This window comes from Aulonocara stuartgranti, assembly GCF_965226115.1.
Source record: "Aulonocara stuartgranti genome assembly, chromosome: 3".
NCBI lineage: Eukaryota > Metazoa > Chordata > Actinopteri > Cichliformes > Cichlidae > Aulonocara > Aulonocara stuartgranti.
Window position 1 is genome coordinate 34,884,110 of NC_138941.1, and position 13,016 is coordinate 34,897,125.

General features: G+C 41.4%; 1 long non-coding RNA gene across 2 annotated transcripts in view; it reads left to right on the forward strand.

The window, feature by feature from the left end:
- The first annotated feature begins 3,250 nt into the window (after positions 1–3,250).
- LOC309703385 overlaps positions 3,251–13,016 on the forward strand; it is a 30,600-nt gene continuing 20,834 nt past the window's right edge. Inside the window, exons 1-2 of one of the 2 annotated variants that reach the window (XR_014275885.1) lie at positions 3,251–3,444; positions 4,017–4,200. This is a non-coding gene — a long non-coding RNA (uncharacterized lncRNA). The remainder of the gene's footprint in view (positions 3,445–4,016; positions 4,201–13,016) is intronic. The other variant, XR_014275886.1, reaches the window with a different exon arrangement.

A 13,016-nucleotide genomic window follows, 5' to 3' on the forward strand; every position in this document is an offset into this window, starting at 1 on the left:
AAATCCCAGCATCAACCGGAGTGACAAGCTTAATGTTTTTGTTCTTGACGCCTCACGCTTGAGTGACTGATTTATTTATAGAGGTTTCGTAAAAAGAAAATTAACTGATGTGTGTTTTCAGTTTCTTTTTCAGCTTTCGAGGAGCAGGAGTAAAGAAAAGGTTTTCGATCCGACAGCATCAGCAGTGCGAAGCAGTAAACGCTCGCTCTGCCACCTGATTGTGATGGATTTTGATGGTATCGCCTTTCATGCTTTCTTGGGGTGAAATAAAGCATTGTCAAAACAACGTCTTCAATTTTCTTTGCGTCTCGTCATCGTGTTTATGTTTCATGTTTTTGTGTACGGTGGATTGCAGCAGAGAGCGAGAGAGAAAGACAGAAAATCCCCTCACCGCCTTATGGGACAGTAAGAAGTTCAACTGAAGCCTCTGAAGAAGATCTCAAATCTCTAATTCTGGTGTGATGATTATTTGCAAGCATAAGACTTTTTTCTACTCGGTGCAGGAAAAAACTGAAGCAAAGCAGCAATAGCAACTAACTACTTTTTCCTCAAATTATCCCCAATAATTGCTTTTCGGAGTCCTGTTATTCGTTATCAACCCAGACCACATTTTTAGAGCCATTCGCTGACTGCTGCAACCTGTGCATGTTCTTATCTTAACCTCTCTAGTTAGACAGTTAATCAAACCACTTAGCTTGTCAAACGGATCACCTGAAACCGTGCACAATGGCTCTCGGCTTAGAGGGAAAGAGAGGTTTGCAAAAGCGGGGTGTGTTTGTTTGGTCCCGGCTTTGCAGCTGGCTGTTTGTGTTTCTACCAGCTTTGATTGCTGTGCTCCAGCCCACTTGGCATCCCACATCACTGGAATACATTGACAGCGGAGAAGAGGAGGCGATGCTCCTCTGCACGAAGTTGTCTCTGAGGATAGGGCCAAGTGAAGAGAGACAGAGAGGAGAGAAATGTGTAACATTCGCTCTGTGTTTCTATAAATAAACACCCCGGTGGCATCACGAGGTGCAAGTCAACAGTAATCGTAACCCAACTTCTCATTAGGTGGTTCAGATAAGCTCTGTCTGATGTGACGGGGGTGGTGGTGGTGGTGGATGTTAATTTCTCATATTTCCTTTATTTTAAAAATGTCTTTAAAGACGGGTGAATAAGAGCCTCATTATTAATAGACAGGGAATTGGAACTGTCCAACTGGTCTTTCTCAGAAAAATAACTATTTAAAATAACCACGATCGTAGCGCACAGTCAAAGGAAGTACTTTTTTTTTTGCTTTTTTAAACATTTGAGTGAAAAACGAGCAACAGTTTGCACAAATCACCATGAGAAAGCAGCATTAGATGGATATGAGGAGACAAATAGGGGTCATTACGAGACAGAGAGGAAAAATAGGTATGGCAAAGCAAAAGCTCCTTGAGAGCGAGCGGCCTTACCAATGAGTCATTATGTGAGGCCACAATGGGCCTGAATCCTGCTTCGTTAGACATCTTTCCATTTTACATCAAGATTGTTCAAGGAAGCAGAAATTCACCGAAAAAGCAAAACATTACCAGGAAATCATTTTTTTTCTCCCCTGCCTGCAGTTATTATCAAAACCAAGAAATGGTGTTCCTCATAATCGCTCTCATTGTACAGAAATACAGATCAGATACTCTATATGGTACTTTCAATGCCATGTCACTTAAAGCTGCATTAGACAGGATGAAAAGAAAAAGCAGAATATGAAACCAAAGGTCATGATTTCAGTAAGAACTGGCAGACCCGAAAGTGCAGAATGCATACAGCCAATTCTCTGTTCAGGAATTTTAATCAACTTAAAGAATGGACTCGAAGGCATCGACCGATCTGAGAAGAGCAGGCCAACGTTAAAGTGGTGTGAAAAGAACGGCCAGTGAGTTTCCAGAGGTGAAGCTGGCTTATGACTGACTGGTGGCTCAGAAGAAAAACAGAGCTGGAGGTAAATACCAGCAACTAAATGCAAAGGAAGAAAGGCCAACCTTGAAATGAGAAAGTAGGCAGATGAGCCGCTCCTCATATATTGCAGGTGAGCGGTTGGTGACGAGAAGCAGGTGTGCCATCCAGGGAACCAGCTGGAGCCGTAAGTAGACACGCCTCCGGGAGGCCCTCACAACCTCAGGGAAAACGGTTTCCTCTCAGGAAGAGCAGGTGTGCTCCAAACATCACATTTCTCCTGGTGCAATAAATAGGTAAAAGTGGAGCCTCGCAGTGTGTGAGCTGTGGATTTTCTCTTTCTGAAACTGTCTGTACACACACACACACACACACACACACACACAGACCGAGGTATACTCAAGGTCCCCGACCACTCTTTCTCCTGCGTGTGCTTCATTATTGACAAGCCAAGGCTGTATTTGAGTTTTGCAAAGGATCTGAACCTCACTTTCTCCCCACTTTTGAAAGTTACTACCATTAACCCAGTAGATCAGTACTTCTTACTACTTTAAAAGACTTCTTTGCTTTTCAGTTGAAAAGATCTAAAAAGCATCTCTTCATAGGCTAGATTTCCCAAAGCCCCGAGGAGCTGCCAGGGCCTCGTTCCCTCTCTGACCTTTTGAATTACAGTCCTCAGAAGTTATCATTGCTTTTAGATTCAGTGGTAGCAAAAACATGGTGGGCACTCCATCTTTATTCGCAATAGACTGACATAAGATATCAATGGATAAAAAATAGGCGTTCAAGTTTAGCTCATTTTTTATTTTCACTTCAGTTTTATTTAAGCGCTGAAGACCAGTGTTGGTCAAGTTACTTGAAAAAAGTAATCAGTAACTAATTACTGATTACTTCCCCCAAAAGTAATCCCGTTACTTTACTGATTACTCAGTTACTTAGTTACTTTTTAAAAACACGATTTACAACCTGAAGAGGTGATAAAGCGATAGATCTCTCAGCCCAATTCGACTTTTTCTGCATAATCCATCATACAAAATGTAATCAAATGGAAAAGTCTCTTTTTTTAACTTGTTTTATTAGTTTTAATCTTTTAACTTTATGCATCAAGCAAAAATTTAATTATATGCAACATTCTCTGACTGGAATAAATTAGTTTAACATTTAAACCTATTTTCTGCACATTCCAGCACATAAAATAAAATATTTTTTGTGTTTACACTCACTCTTTCAAATAGATGCAAGTAAAACACAGCAGAAAATAAATAAAGTCAAAGACTCAGCGGTCCTGTTGCTCTATTTTCACCTGTAAAGCAGGACTGAGGTAGGCGGAGGTTTATCCTGGTGCAGGTGTGCCGCGGTCAGTTGAAGGATCCGCGAGTTTCTCTGAGTTTCCCATTATGTCATTGCGCACTCAGTGCTTGCTTGGAAGTTTAGGGGGTTTTTTTCGCTGTAAAAAGAAGTTTTCTTCCCACGCACGATGGACGCTAATGTTTTTGTCACTTTTTATGGAATCAAACTCAAAGTAAGGTCAGTACTTCCACGCTTTAAACGCTGCACGCTCATACTCTCTCCCACAATCGATATGTGATCCATTGTTGATCTGCACACAGCTGTTGTCACGAACGTGGCACGTGAGACATTCTTGCAAAAAATCACGGTTTTAGTAACGCAGTAACGCAGCGTTCCTACGGGAAAGTAACGGTAATCTAATTACCGTTTTTGCAATAGTAATCCCTTACTTTACTCGTTACTTGAAAAAGTAATCAGGTTACAGTAACGCGTTACTGCCCATCTCTGCTGAAGACCCTACAACAATACAACTAAAGCAATTAAATGAACCCACTTGGCAACGGTGGGAAGGAAAACCTCCCGTTTAAAAAGAACCAGGCTCAGGGAGAGTCAGCGATCTGCAACGACCGGTTAAATTCAGAATAAGCCTGCCATCATTTAGCCTTTACTGTCTGAATTGCAATGCCAATCTTGCTGTGATGGTCAAAATCCAAAGTCTTTTTAGGCTTTGAGGGAACGGTTTGATATTTTATGTCGAATTGGTTTCTTGAATTAGACGAGTAGACTGATGCCACGCGGTGTTTCTGTAGTAGGTGCTGAACTGGAGCCCACTGGAGACAATTAGTGGAGCTTGGCTTAAAGGCTGTCGGCTGCAGTGACTTCCTCAACTTTTGTCACATTTGGTTCGTAAGCAACCAGTCGAGACTCTGCAAACTATGTGACACCCTGAAAACCACAAAGGACACACATCCTGTTAATTACTGAGCCTCACAGGTACGTGCAGACACATTTTTCTTTTAAACTTTTGCTATAACCTAGCTATCACCCTCCAGCTGTTGCTTCATACTAATCGCACAGGCATGAGAGTGGTATTGATCTGCTCGTTGCACTCTCCTGCAAGAATGCAAAGAGCCATGTTTTTGGAGCCATATGTCCAATCCCTTAATTAGGGCTGCCGTGGAGATATCTGGCAGTTTGTTGTACAACCACTTATTTGTGTTATTTCCCAGCAAAAGCTTTATTTTTATGTTCCATGATCTCTTAGAGTGGAAATTGACAGCGAGCTGCAAAGCAGCTAGACTTGGTAACTGCGGCTATACCCAAAAGATACACAGGTCTCTGTGCTGACCCGTCTCCAAATCACTATCTGTGCAGTGTAAATTTGATCTGTTATCTCCCGACAGAACCAACCATCTTCATGAATGTCATCTAGGTCTGATGACATTCATGAAGACGGACACTTTTAATATTCAACGGGTGACAACTTCACATGGACTTGCACCCTCGGTATCGTTCAGAAGCTTCTAGTGGGTCTTCTTCAGCCTCTCACACATGCACACACGCTCCTCGCTCTCCTGCTGTTGCTGGACAGAAGGGGACATCTTGGATGACATTCTGGAGCAGATGCAAAGACTCCATTACGGTTGCCCCCACCATTCCACGGCCACATTTCCTCTGTCAGCGTAAACACAGCAATGAGATTCTAAGGGAGGTGACCAAGAGCTTGGCCTCATCCCCCGGCGCAATCTGTTTTCAGGAACGGCGGAGCAGACGCGTGGCTGCGTTAGGCAAATGCGCTCCCACAGACACAAAGAGCGCCGTGCCATATGGTCGCGCTCCATAATGAGGGTCATTAATGTGTGGCTGAAATGAGTGATTGACGTGCGGCGGGGCGCGCTGAGTGGCAGGTCCATCCGCATTCGAAAAGACGGAGATGACAGCGTGTCAAGGCCGCACGGGTGAAAGCACGCGGGCGCAGGTTCTCTTCTGATGAGCCACTGACAATGTCAGAGCTTTCACCTGGCGTGACCGACCCATCTGGATGAGACGATTGAATTGTGGTGGATTTTTATGTTAAAAAGTTTAAGGAGCTTTTCTGCTTCCTACCCCACCACCTCTTTTTTTGTCTGAAATATTATTGATGCCATTTTAGTCTAGTCTGTTCTGCTCGGTTTGGAGTGCTGTCACGGCTCGATATGATTATATTTAGGCCCTTTCGCAGGCAAAGGAGTCAGGGGACTTTGAATAGTGGAGGCAGATACCTCGAAATACAGCAGACTTTTATTGGACTCTAGAAACAGCTCCTACTGAGAACAGTCCAGAAGATGAATGGCAAGCTTAACCTCTTTCTGAGGTACAGCTCTTACTAATTGGTGCTTCTGACAGCAGCTAGTGCATTATAAAGGGCCGTTCTTACATTAATAAACAGCTGGACGTACACAGCATAAATATATCAACCTGCAACCTCAGTGCTGAATCTTTCAAAAGCAGCATAGTTTTACTTCACAGTCTCTTTCACATTTGATCCATTTTTAAAGATAAAATGATGTTAGTGTATATAAGGAGGAATCAACATCACTAACTTTTCATCAGGAAGTAATTTGGCACCTTGGCAGCTGTTTCTCAAGGACAAAACAGCAGCAGCAGCTCACAGGCAAAAATTATCTTTGCCCAAATAAAGGTAAAAAAAAAGAAGCAGATGGACAGCATGACTGCTAAAGTTTCCTCCTCACTTTTCTTTTGTTAAAAAGTTAGCTGCTCTAAAAAGGTGGATCTCAGTATAATTGATTGTGCTTAGAGAAAGGAAAAGAAAGTCTCTAATGAAACAAACTTCTGAAAAACAAACTTTGTTAATGCCAGCTAAATGTTCACGTTTCAGTTCCAGATTCCTCAGGCAGGACCTGAAAAACATTTTTTATTACTTACAGAACATGCCCCTGGTTAAACATTCAATTCTTTTAAAAAATGCCATTTCTAATATTGGATACTTGTATTTCCAGCTTTCAGTGTGCCAAGCAGTAACTTTTAGGCAAACATTTAGCTGTTTATTAGAACTGCAAATCAATATCTACCTGAGCGTCTGGCTGCTCTTACCTGAACTTATTAGGTCGTATCTGCTGTGACAAGAGCCAGACTGATGTTTCCAGCCATAGATAAAATGATTGAGCTGTAATAAATCAGATTACTTTGGGTTATATGTGGGGAAACAAATAGCCGCTTCGGTGATTATACACAACCAAATAAATGTTTCTTCTTGTCAACTTACAGGAAAATTGGAAAGCTCATAAAAAAATAAAGAGCAGGGCAAAATCAATAACGCAACAAATATTGGTCTGCATTTGGATTTGGATTACTGGTGCATTTCAACCTGGCAGCCACTTTTCTCAAGTATCAAAATGTTTGTAAGTTTAGTTTATGACAGAGGCTTTAAAAGCATTTTCTTTTAAAATGCATGTGGGTGTATGAGGTTTCTTTTTTACCAGTACCTTAATACTCTTGTAATAATTTCCAAGGTGGTTTCAAATGCAATATGCTATTATCGGTGAGGGACATTTCAACCTGAGGATGGTTGCATATGCAAGGACACATTAAGAACGATGCCATTTAAGGCAGGATTTCTGTGTGTTGCTAAACATTAATCATTTGTTTCAATGTCAGAACTTCACTATAATCAGCTTGTTGGATTTCTAATTCCTCTGCTGCATGTGGACAATCTCTGTGATCATTTTATTGCATGCACTCGCCAGACACTTTATAACGTACACGCTGCTAGTACCTTTTTCCTTTAGAGCAGCCTTAATCCTTTGTTGCTCAGATTTAACAAGGTGCTGGAAACAATCCTCAGACATTTTGGTCCATATTGATGTGATAGCATCACACAGTTGCTGCAGATTTGTCAGCATCCATGATGTGAATCTCCTGTTGCACCACATCCCAAAAGCGCTGGGTTTGATTGAGATCGGGAGTGTGCCAAGCAAAACCACCAGCCAGCAGCAGCCTGAAGTGCTGATACAAGGCAGGATAGATCCATGATTTTATTTCTAAATCATGTCGTTTTCCAGTTGTTGCAGCAGCCAACATTTTTACAATCTTCTACTATCCAGTTTTAGCGTGTCTGTTTGAATTGTAGCGTCAGTTTTCTCTTATTTGCTGATAGGAGTGGCATGCAGTGTGGTTTTCTGCTGCTGGAGACCATCTGCTTCAAAGCGTTGTGCATTCTGAGATTCTGTTTTGCATACTTTGGTTGTAACAAGTAGTTATTTGCGTTTCCCTTGCCTTGCTATCAGCCCAAACCAGTCTGACAATTCTCCTCTGAAAAGATAAATAATCATCATCTCAAAGAATATAACATCCCAAAGATATTTCTTTCAACAGGCCTAAAACTATGTAGATGCAATATTTAATCAGTGATTTCCTTTAGTCACCTAAAGAGTAAAGAGCTAGCTTATAGTAGCATAAAGAAAAGAGTTAGCTTATGTTAGCATGGAGGCTAGCAGCTAACAGTGTAATGATGCAAGATGACAACTGGAAATCACAGTTTACCTCTCACTATTAGGTTTTATTTATCTAGAGTCATAAAGTCATGCATAATAACAGTCAGAAAGTTTCTGTTCGTGGTCCAGAAGTAGTCCAGCATATAGGCCCCATAAATGAACAATTTCTAGCTTTTAAGAATGAAATAAAACTAATATAAAATGAATGAGAGTGAGAGAGTGCTGGCAGAAATCAATGTTTCCTCCTATTTCCAGTGTAAGCTAACGGTCACGTTGCTGTATCTTCTCATTGAAAGGTAAGACAGCTGTATCAATCAGCTTATATGTGTAAAAAATTATTTTAAGTGTGAAATATCCATTTAGCTTAGCTTAGCATGAACACTAGAAATAAGGGACACCTCTATGGGGGCACTTGCTTTTGTTTTCTCACCCCAACTGTGTCGTAGCACAGCCCTGAGCCTGGTTTCTTCCTGTTAAAAGGGAGTTTTTCCTTCCCACTGTCGCCAAAGTGCTTGCTCATAGGTGGTCGTGTGATCGTTGGGCTTTTCTCTGTATGTATTATTATAGGGTCTACCTTACACTATAAAGCACCTTGAGGCGATTGTTGTTGTGATTGATTGTGCTATATAAATAAATAAAATTGAATAGAATTTTCCTGGATCTTTACAAAGGTGAAGAAATCTCAACTTAATACTCAAGTCCAGCCTATCGCCACCCATAAAACTATAGCTTGTGGGGCCTTTGTATGCATAAAAGAAAGATGATATAACATTATAGAATGCTGGCAGATGTATTTCATTTTTAAAAGGCATATTCAAAGTTTTCACCTGTTTACAGTCTTTATGGCAAGCTGTTTATCATAGGACTGCATTATCTTATTAACAGAAAGATATGAGGTTTATCAGTCTGCTTATTTCACGCTCTGCATGAAGGCAATTTGCATATTTCCCCACAGACAAAACTTTTACTAGTACAAGGATTGGCACGTAGTAGTCCTGAAAGTTAACGTTTCTTTTTAACTATAATTTTACTGGGAAGGAGACTTCATCAAGGCGACCAGCCATCAAGATTCTCTAAATTATGATTACTTGAAGAAGGCTTTCCAGGCAGTTCGTAATGCCAACGCGATGAACTGGGCCACTGAGGTCTTTTGATTGCAAGAGAATTGCAGGGACCGGTGAAAAGCAAAGCCCAGGTCCCAGCATGTGGGTCCAAGGGCACATGATTGACATTTCCAAAGACCTCTAGGGCCACAGTGAGAGCCTAAAAGCTGCCGGATTTCCAGCCGTGTGAGCGGCCCCCTCGAATGCCCATCAAAGCCGAGGCTGTGTGTGTTCCACCCACATTAGGCATCTCCCACTGTCAGGGAGACATTAACAAGGCAGGTTGTGCTCTGTCCTCTTCACTCAAACACCTGGCTTTTCCTGTTGACTGTTCAAGACATTCTGTCTGTGAGCTTCCTGGGAAGAGGTGATGGACGGGGCATCGCTGCCTTCAGGAGTCCTAACACACATTTTCCAACCTTGCTGCCATTGCTGCGACTGCTTTCACTGCTGTGATATTGAAAAGTTAAAAAAAAAAAAAGAGTGCCACCTGGTGACAGCGTGCCTCGGCGCTCTGAATGTGAGGTCATTAAGTTGATCGAAAACGGTTATAGGTCATTAAGTTGATCGAAAACGGTTATCTCACTCTCCGATTGGTTCCCAATGGTTACAGTTCAGCAGTGACAGTCATTTAGCAAATTAAACACTGAGTAGAAGTGGAACTCGAGAAGCAGACCTCACCCCCGCAAAGTCAACCTGATGCCCAAAGTCTTTTTTGTTTTTCTCACTTTGTCAGACAGCCTATGGGGAAATTAACTGATGAAATCATGCTGGCAACAGGGTTGCTATAGAAACTTCACATATAGGCTGGAGTTTGTCACCAGAGAAAAAGCAGGAGAGAGAGAGAGAGAGAGGTGGCTGTGTTGAATGCTCACAGGAGAGGCATCAAAGGTGAAGTCATTTGCAACACAACATTAATGCCGTGGTTTATTTCTTCTCTTCCTTCCTCGCCGCAATAATCCCTTCACATCATCAGGCCTAGCTGCAGAAACCGGAGAGGAGGGCTGTTTTCACCCTGCAGCACAGTCTATCATAAATATTAAGGTAGACACTATGATTTTTTATTATGAGATTATGAACTGGATTCGACAATGAATTATACCTATTACCCGTGAACAAAACACTCTTTGCTGTCAGGGCGCCTTTGTGTATCTCAGTAAATCACTTTGGAAATAGCATGTTTCTGTTGAACTGTCCAACTGTGAGAAGTGTCAAGGTACATACTGACATTGTATTGTCGAAATGCTGCACACATCTTGATCAGATGTTCTGTTACTGGCCCCTAGTGGTTCAGGTCAGAAGTAAGACTGCAGCAACACAATGACTTGAGTCACGTTTGTGGAGTACAGTACAATATAGAGACAAGTTAAAGACGCACAAGACAAAACTAAAACCAGAGGAAAACATGTTTGTTTCCCAAACTGATTGAAAATAGTCAAATGGTTGTGCTGGTTGTTCATTAGCCTGTGACAGAGAATAACCAGACATGTTTGGTTTCAAGACAAAACGAGGAGACTGAGAGGAAGTGTCGAACAGACGGCCTGACTTTGAGGCAGAATGTGTCAAATCAGTAATTTCTTGTATTGCCTGGACTTTAAAAACAAGAAAAAAATCCATCCTTACCAACATGTGGGGGCAGGTGCAGGGCAGAATAAAATTAACATAGAAAAGAATTACAGGTCTGTAAACTGGAGAATTTCCTTATTAATACATTTTGATCTGACAGCAGGGTGACACCTTAAATCACATGTGATGGGTCACATGACCACGACCAATGATTCTTATATCCAATCAGAATCAGAGGTCTTATATAGGACAAACTGCTGATAAATAAATAATCTACTATTGACACATATTATGTTTATGTAGAGTGATATCTCCACATGCAGGTGCCACTAAAATATCACTTAAATTTTTTTTCCCTGAAAACCTGTACAATAAAGTCAGATCAAGACGGGTCTTATCCTTTCTCTATAAAAGTTACAATTCTTACAGCTGAATTTAGTAAAAGAAAAAAAAATGAGAACAACAACAACAACAACAAAAAGCTGTATTTTTATGCTATGTATTGTTACATATATGCATCTATGACTTTGCAGTCATGGAAAGCAAATATCAGGGTGGTGAATTCAGTATAATCAAAATTGTGCTGCTATTTACCTTACACCTATTTACCTGGGGACCAGCTGTATATTTTTATTTTATATATTTATATTTAATTTTGGAATCTATCTTTCCATGATTAATAGTAGTGATGTGCGATACCACTGATTTCCTTTCCGATCGATACCAAGTAATATTCAGGGTGGTATCGACGATACTGATCCGATACCGATACTTTATTTTATTTATTGTATCTCAAATTATAGCATGATAATGATTACAGGACATCAGATTACTTGTTCTTATCACTTAATAATGCAGGGTTCATCATATAGAAATAAAAAAACTAAAGTTGTGCCTATTTGAACACCTTGCCTGCCTGCAGCACTAAAGGACTCCGTGAGAGAGGTCTGTCTCGCCCTAGCAGCACCTGTCCCTGTCCTCCTCTTCAGTTCGCCTCAATACGCTCGTCATATTCTGTGATATGATTTACTCTGAGGTGTTTCACAAGGTTAGTGATGTTGCCACAACCATACATGCCAACCCTCCCGATTTTTCCAGGAGAATACCGAATTTCAGTGCCCCTCCAGAAAATCTCCCGGAGCCACCATTCTCCCGAATTTCTCCCGATTTTCCACCCGGACAACAAAATTGAAAAACCATATCGCAGAATTCATAGCGCAGCCCAGCCAATTCCAGTTTCCAGATACTTAGTTTTAATATCACTCTTATTTCTCTTTCTGGGTTGCAAAAAAACTTTTAGCATATTTTCAGGTGAGAATGTAGCTGTGTAAACTTCAGATATATGAGCCGACTTCAAACCCCCGCGGTCTTTTGCTACTCAGGTTAAACATGTATAAGTCACTTTGATAACTTAAAAATGTTATTGTTTGGCTTTTTCACTGTTTTATTTGTTCGTGAGTAAATCGGTTCGGCTGAGATTAAAGTTATTAGATTAGATTAAATTAAATTTAACTTTATTAATCCCTCGGGAGGGTTCTTCCAGGGTTTTCACACAGCTGAATAAACGTCAAACAGAAAATGATTAAACAGAAGTGTGAGACGGTCGAGAGTTTACGCCAGCGCCCGGTTATATTTTAGATAGCAAGGAGCAGACGGCAGAGCTTCACTCCACCGAGGGAGCCTGTGACGTACTACCCGGCTTAATTTAGACCGCGAAGGCCGGGTCCTAAGCAGCCTCTGAATTTGGACACCCCCGCTGTTTCCGGGCCGGCCAATAATAACGGTGATATTTAACGTATTTTATCTGATAAATAAACCCTGTACAATTTATTTATCATAAACTGTTTTAGCTCTCCCAGCCTTTCATTTACACCAACTTTCTGGTGATTGGCTTCTCCTCGTAGCCAAAAGGTGGGCGGGGCAGCTGTGCTCATAGTGACATCAAGAAAAAGCCAAGAATAAAAAAAAAATGTCTAAAATGGATCTTTTAGAGCATTTTGAATTACATACCCTGACCTCGATTTTTCTACTCTGTTTAATACGAGCGTCCTCATAAATACACCGACATCCTTCATTAGATCTCATTTCAGTTTAAGACCGGATGATAAAAAATGTACCTGTAGAGAACAGAGATTAAAAGTGATTAAATGGTGGAATTCATTTATAATCGGTTGCAGTTGCTTCGGCCCTGATTTATGGCTGTCAAAGCCCATCCTAATTTCAGTCTGGGTGACAGTGAGTGTCGGCACTAGTCAGACTTTAGGCTCTGACATGAGAGATGCAGCACTGTCTGCCATCCCTCACTCTTTCCTCCCACCAGTCTTGATCCTCCTCCTCCCATCCCGCTCCCCTTCTTCGTACCGGTGTGACTTTTAGAGGAGAGGAGTGAACATTGTCATTGCATATCTCTATCAAGTATCAGTACCCCTCCTTCCCCCCCCCTTAAAAAAAGTCTTCTGAAAAAAAAAGAGGGGAGGAAAAAAAGTCTGTTTATTTCTGCCCGTTCTCGTCAGACTGCCAGTGGGTATAAGCAAATGTTTGCAGGGAGTGTGAGCATGCACACAAGCGCACGGTGAGGCGTTCAAAGCCAGATGCAGCCGAATTGAGACTCTCACACTAACCCTAACCCTTACAATGCGTTTTCACA